Source organism: Echiichthys vipera (genome assembly GCF_963691815.1).
Source record: "Echiichthys vipera genome assembly, chromosome: 13".
NCBI lineage: Eukaryota > Metazoa > Chordata > Actinopteri > Perciformes > Trachinidae > Echiichthys > Echiichthys vipera.
This window is the reverse complement of record NC_139838.1, coordinates 4,714,009-4,720,255: the sequence shown is the minus strand read 5'-3', so window position 1 is coordinate 4,720,255 and position 6,247 is coordinate 4,714,009.

The following is a 6,247-nucleotide window of genomic DNA, read 5'->3' as shown; positions in this document are numbered from 1 at the left end:
AGCAATGCTAATTCTATTAGCCCAGCTTCACACGGGCAACTTTCAGCCCTGGTTAAGTGTCAGTTGTAACACGTAACCATAGAAATAGTGTTGACATAGAATAATACCAGTATAACTTCTATTAGCCTCACGCTGGCAACTTGCAGCCCTGGTTAAGTCGATTTTCAGGTAAAGACCCTGCAAACTCGGGGCTAACAATGCTCGAGAGTAGGGCCAGCTAGCCCTAGGCTAAAGTCAGGGTTAGCTCTCAACACTTTCATAGTTTGGACAGCTCTCTTTGTGCAGTATGAAATGGGCTTTGAATGTATTGACTTCAAATTTGCCATTATTAGAGGAAGATTGTGTAACTTCCTCTTTTAAGAGTGGGATGGTCATAACGAAAACAAAAGTACAAGCTTAGCAGTAGCCCCCATAAACTACTGGTCATTGGGCTGCCACTTCATAATCATCCAGTTAGAATGGATGAGAACTAATGCAAAATTCCTTAGCCTCACCTCAAAATTAGTTGTAGAATACGCACTGCCTCCGCTAACAGAGTTAAGCTAACGGTTCACTTTGATTTGTTTTCTGATGTAAGGCAGTTGCATTTTACAAAGTCAGAAAACTGCCCTACATTTAGATGTACAGTGCTGGCATAAAGCCTTATATCCACGAGATGTGGAAATATATCAATGCAGCTTTTAACCAGACAATGCCTGATAAAAGAATTAGAAAATAACATCACAAATTTGTGTGGGTATTTAACATCTGTACAGTTTTTCCGAATGAGTGCTACAGACACATTAGCACTTTTAAGTCAGTAACAGGAAAGTTAAGGGGTTGGATACCCAGTTGCACAAGTTAAAAATGAACTATAGCCATACAAGAGGAATGTTTGCACAACTTTGAACTCCAATCTGCACATCCAAACTTACTGTTCTGATTTCGATTCCATTGAATGCATTCCATGAGATTTAAGCATCCAAGACACAGACGACGATTCATTCCTAAAATATCTCTCAGCCTTTTGATTTGATCGCTGTAAGAGACTAGCTACTGTCCTAAGAGATCTTCATGTGTTTGATGCACAGATAAAAGGATCACACTGGCCTGCCTCCCTCTCACTGTCTGTCTGTTATTACTGACTGTTGTAGGCACCCTAATGCTACCACTACAAACAACAACAAAACCTGAACATCTCATGTATCCTCTAGGCTGTTGAATAAGCATCACCATGCCCAAGTGTAAATGATCCACCACTTTCATTTGCCAGAGTGAAACATACCCCAAATTTATTTTGATATCTGGTGTGCTTGTGGAATCCCCGCGTTGACGCTCCTTTCATATTTTGTATATATGTGGCTTTTAAAGAGGCTCAATGCAATGTTGTGGTTCCTTAAGACATCTCAGCACCTTACCAAGAGCTATGGCTTACCCTATGTCCCACATATACTCGGCATTGGCAAATTAGATGTGTGCAATAATAGGAAAAAAAAACGTGTTGTCCGTTCTTTGACACAAGCTCTCTTAGTCTCATCTCGCATTCCTTTGGTTTTGAGCACGGGGGCTGGATCAGCAAGTAGTTTGTTGCTAAAGCCATCAACTGATACAAAACCAGCACTGAGAGTGACCAGAGCACATCACTGGCAGGTCAGAGTGTTCATCAACTCACTACATGATACTCCTTGTGTAACCTGCAGTGTCAAAGTTCATGCACAATGGCAATAAAAAAACTATTGGTTGTTTCGTCCACGTTTAAGTGTGTGTAGATATTATACCATGCACAGACTGCTTTTGACATCTTTGGATGGAGCTAAGGAACCTTTTTCATCTCATATCTGTAAATGGGCCAGTTTCCTCCAGGGTGTAGCATAACAGATGGGATCCCAGGCCCTTTATGGGGAGACACTCCTTGAATATGGCACAATTTTTAACAAATATAATCATAAAAATTCCACCGTTGCTTAAATTAAGAAAAAAAACTTTACAAGCTGTGAAATTTTAGGTTTAAATATGCAAATGAGGCAATATTTTATAAAAAAAAAAAAAGCACACTAATTACCAACATTTTCCAGGTCGGCAACGGAAATACGCCAGGTTCATAATTTAGTTTTGTTGACGTTTTAGAGGAGATTTTCAATATCACTCTAATAAATAAATTCAAATCTAAATCTAATTTCTCCATGTATTTAGGAATGAAACGTAAAGTTTGGTGTGTGTGTGTGCTACTTCAGTGGAGATTTCTGGCTCAGAGCAGGAAAAAAAATATTCTGACAAAATGGCCTTTAAAGATATCGATTGTAAAATTCCCGACATTTTGAAACACTGGTAAAAAAAAATGTTAAGTAACAGATACCACCATGAAACTTTCACAGTTCATTACTGACATTAAAAGTTGAGGAGAATGAGCCGAACACGTCATACAGTGTCTCAAGATCGTAGTCACAACAACAAAAAATAATTCCAGCAGTCGGGTTGCCAGGTTTGTTGCAGAGTGTGTCAGAGATCAGCCTGCTCCATGAATCATACAGGGTAACCACTAATTTGGACTAGTCAATAATTTGACAACAGTATTTAACGTTAGCCAGTCTTCAACAGGAAGTCTTTCTTTGAGTGCTGTGTAATCCATCAGCTAGCTCTTAACTCAAAATTATTCTTGTTTCTGTAGCAACAACAGACAACCCTGGCAACCAGCAACGCCCAACGCTATTGGCTGCTACAGTGGCAACAGAACTGACAGAAAGTCAAACCCTTCAAAAAAAAAAGAGTTTAAATATTAATTCATTCCTCAAAACGCCCTGTTTTAGTTTGTAATTTAGTTTTTAATAAAGATTCTAAACCTTTAACATAAATTATTTGTATTACAATTTTTCTGAAAAGTTCTGTTTAAATATGCAAATGAGGCAATCCTGACTGTTGCATGAAAAAGGCTTGCTTATTGCTTGTAGTGTTTCCCCTTTAAAACAAAAAACAGCCTGCAATGTCCAGCCCAATTAACAGTGTCTTTGTACTAATGGTTTAGTACAATATGGACTGATAGATACAAGGGAACAAGGTGTGACATTAGGGAATAAGGAGGTAACAAAGGTATTTTTATTTCCAGTACCTGTAAAAATAGCTAAAGTATAAATTCCCTTTGTTATCCCCCAATCGCCTAACTTTAAATGTTGTTTCTTCACTTCACAAGTTCTATGAAACCTACAGCTGTAACTATAGCCTGAGGCCCACATAAATTGTTTTCTTTACAGGGAAACCCAAATATGTTTTTTTAGTATATGCCAACATAGAGATCGGATGTCTTACGTCAATAACGATATAAGAAGAATCAAAGGGAACCTCTCTGGAGTGTGTAGTTGTTAAGTTCTGCAAGTGACCATTCACAGGTTATAAAGGTGGGTCTAGTAATTCAAAAAAAGAAACAGGGAGCCGATGGTTAGGATTGATCTGTAATAAGAATCATTATTTCGTGTGGTCTAGTGTGCCCTCTAGTGGTCACTGCCATTGTTTAAATCCATTCTGACACCTTACACTTGCAGGTTTGCTTGCATCAGTTGCTTTGGCTCAATTCTGGAATGAAAGTTGAAGTCTTCAAAACAGTATCACATAGGACCTGAGCTGGGTGCTGCACACCGACCTAGCAGTGGTGCACTCCCCTGCCTTAAGGGTATTTACACCAGGCTCTGCAAGAATAAGGCTGAGAATCATTAAAGACCCAACACTTAGATAACAGCATTTCCTCACTGTTGAGGTTGTGAAGAAGGTACCAGCACTGAGAGGCTCTATTATTATTACTGTTGTTATTATTATTACTGTTTTAATGCCCAAACGGAAGGAACTGACAGGCTTACATTTCACGGGAATTGTCCCTGATTGGAAATCCTCCAGGAAACCTGAACTACAACCAATCACAGCAAGGACACATGAACTATAACCAATCACCGTAAGGAAACATGAACTATAACCAATCACAGCAAGGAAACATGAACTATAACCAATCACAGCAAGGACACATGAACTATAACCAATCACAGTAAGGAAACATGGACTATAACCAATCACAGCAAGGAAACATGAACTATAACCAATCACAGCAAGGAAATATGAACTATAACCAATCACAGTAAGGAAACATGGACTATAACCAATCACAGTAAGGAAACATGGACTATAACCAATCACAGTAAGGAAACATGAACTATAACCAATCACAACAAGGAACCATGAACTATAACCAATCATAGTAAGGAAACATGTCTATAACCAATCACAGTAAGGAAACACGTCTATAACCAATCACAGTAAGGAAACATGTCTATAACCAATCACAGCAAGGAAACACGTCTATAACCAATCACAGTAAGGAAACATGAACTATAACCAATCACAGTAAGGAAACATGTCTATAACCAATCACAGTAAGGAAACATGAACTATAACCAATCACAATGACGATGCAACAACCAATTGGGCCATAGGTGTAAAGTGGTAGGGCCATTCTCCTATACCTACCGCCTATTGATCGCAACTACACACCTGTAAAGTTCTCTTAGGTTAAAGGAAAGCTATATTTAAGAAATGAATACACCCACAGGGCATTTCGAGGGGTACAGAATGAAAGTATTGCTTTTCTGTGAAACTATATATTTAGTCTGAATTATTATTTTAAATTTTTTTTACAGGTTTGACAATGACTTTGTGTCACTTTTTGTTTCCATTGTAGCGGCCAATAGCGTTGGGCGTTGCTGGTTGCCAGGGTTATCTGTTGTTGCTACAGAAACAAGGAATCATTTTGAGTTGAGAGCTAACTAATGGTTACACAGCACTCAAAGAAAGACTTCCAGTTGAAGACTGGCTAACGTTAAATAATGTTGTAAAATTAGTTGTTACCCTTAATGATTCATCTGTGACATGGAGCAGGCTAATCGCTGACACACTCTGTAACGAACCTGGCAACCAGACTGCTGGAATTATTTGTCGTTGTTGTAACTTTGATCTTGAGACACTAGATGGCGGTGTTCTGCTCATTCTCCATATTCAACCTTTAAGAGTCGTCGCACTAATCTTCCTAATGCACTCATCTCTCCACCTCCTCCCGGCTGGATGTGCCTGGAACACCTCCCTAGGGAGGCGCCCAGGGAGCATCCTTACCTGATGCCCGAACCACCTCAACTGGCTCCTTTCAAAGCAAAGGAGCAGCGGCTCTACTCCGAGTTCCTCACAGATGGCTGAACTTCTCACCCTATCCCTAAGGGAGACTCCAGCCACCGTCCTGAGAAAACCCATTTCGGCCACTTGTACCAGCGACCTCGTTCTTTCGGTCATGACCCAGCTTTCACCAGCATAGGTGAGGGTAGGAACGAAGATTGACCGGTAGATCAAGAGCTTTGCCTTTCTGCTCAGCTCTCTTTTTGTCACAACGGTGCGGTAGAGCGACTGCAATACTGCCCCCGCTGCTCCGATTCTCCGGCCAAACTCACGCTCCATTGTCCCCTCACTCTTGAACAAGATCCCAAGGTACTTGAACTCCTTCACTTGGGGTAAGGACTCATTCCCTACCTGGAGTAAGCAATCCACCGGTTTCCTGCTGAGAGCCATGGCCTCAGATTTAGAGGTGCTGTTTCTCATCCCAGCCATTTCACACTCGGCTGCAAACCAATCCAGTGTGTGCTGAAGGTCACTGACCAACGATGGCATCAGGACCACATCATCTGAAAAAAAGCAGAGACGAGATCCTCAGCCCACCGAACTTCAACCCCTCCCCACCACGACTACGCCTCAATATCCTGTCCATGAAAACCACAAACAGGATTGGTGACAAAGTGCACCCCTGGCGGAGGCCAACCCCCACCGGGAACAAATCCGACTTACTGCTGAGGATCCGGACACAGCTCTCGCTTTGGGTGTAAAGAGAATGGATGGCCCACAGAAGTGACCCCCTCACCCCATACTCCCGCAGCACCTCCCACAGTATCTCCCGAGGGACCCGGTCATATGCCTTCTCCAGATCCACAAAGCACATGTAGACTGGATGGGGATACTCCCAGGCCCTCTCCAGGATCCTTGCGAGAGTGAAGAGCTGGTTCGTTGTTCCACGTCCAGGACGGAATCCGCATTGTTCCTCTTCAATCTGAGGTTCGACTATAGGATGAACCCTCCTTTCCAGCACCTTGGAGGCTGAGTGGTATGATACCCCTGTAATTGGCACACACCCTCTGGTCCCCCTTTTTAAAAAGGGGAACCACCAGGGTCTGCCACTCCCTTGGCACTG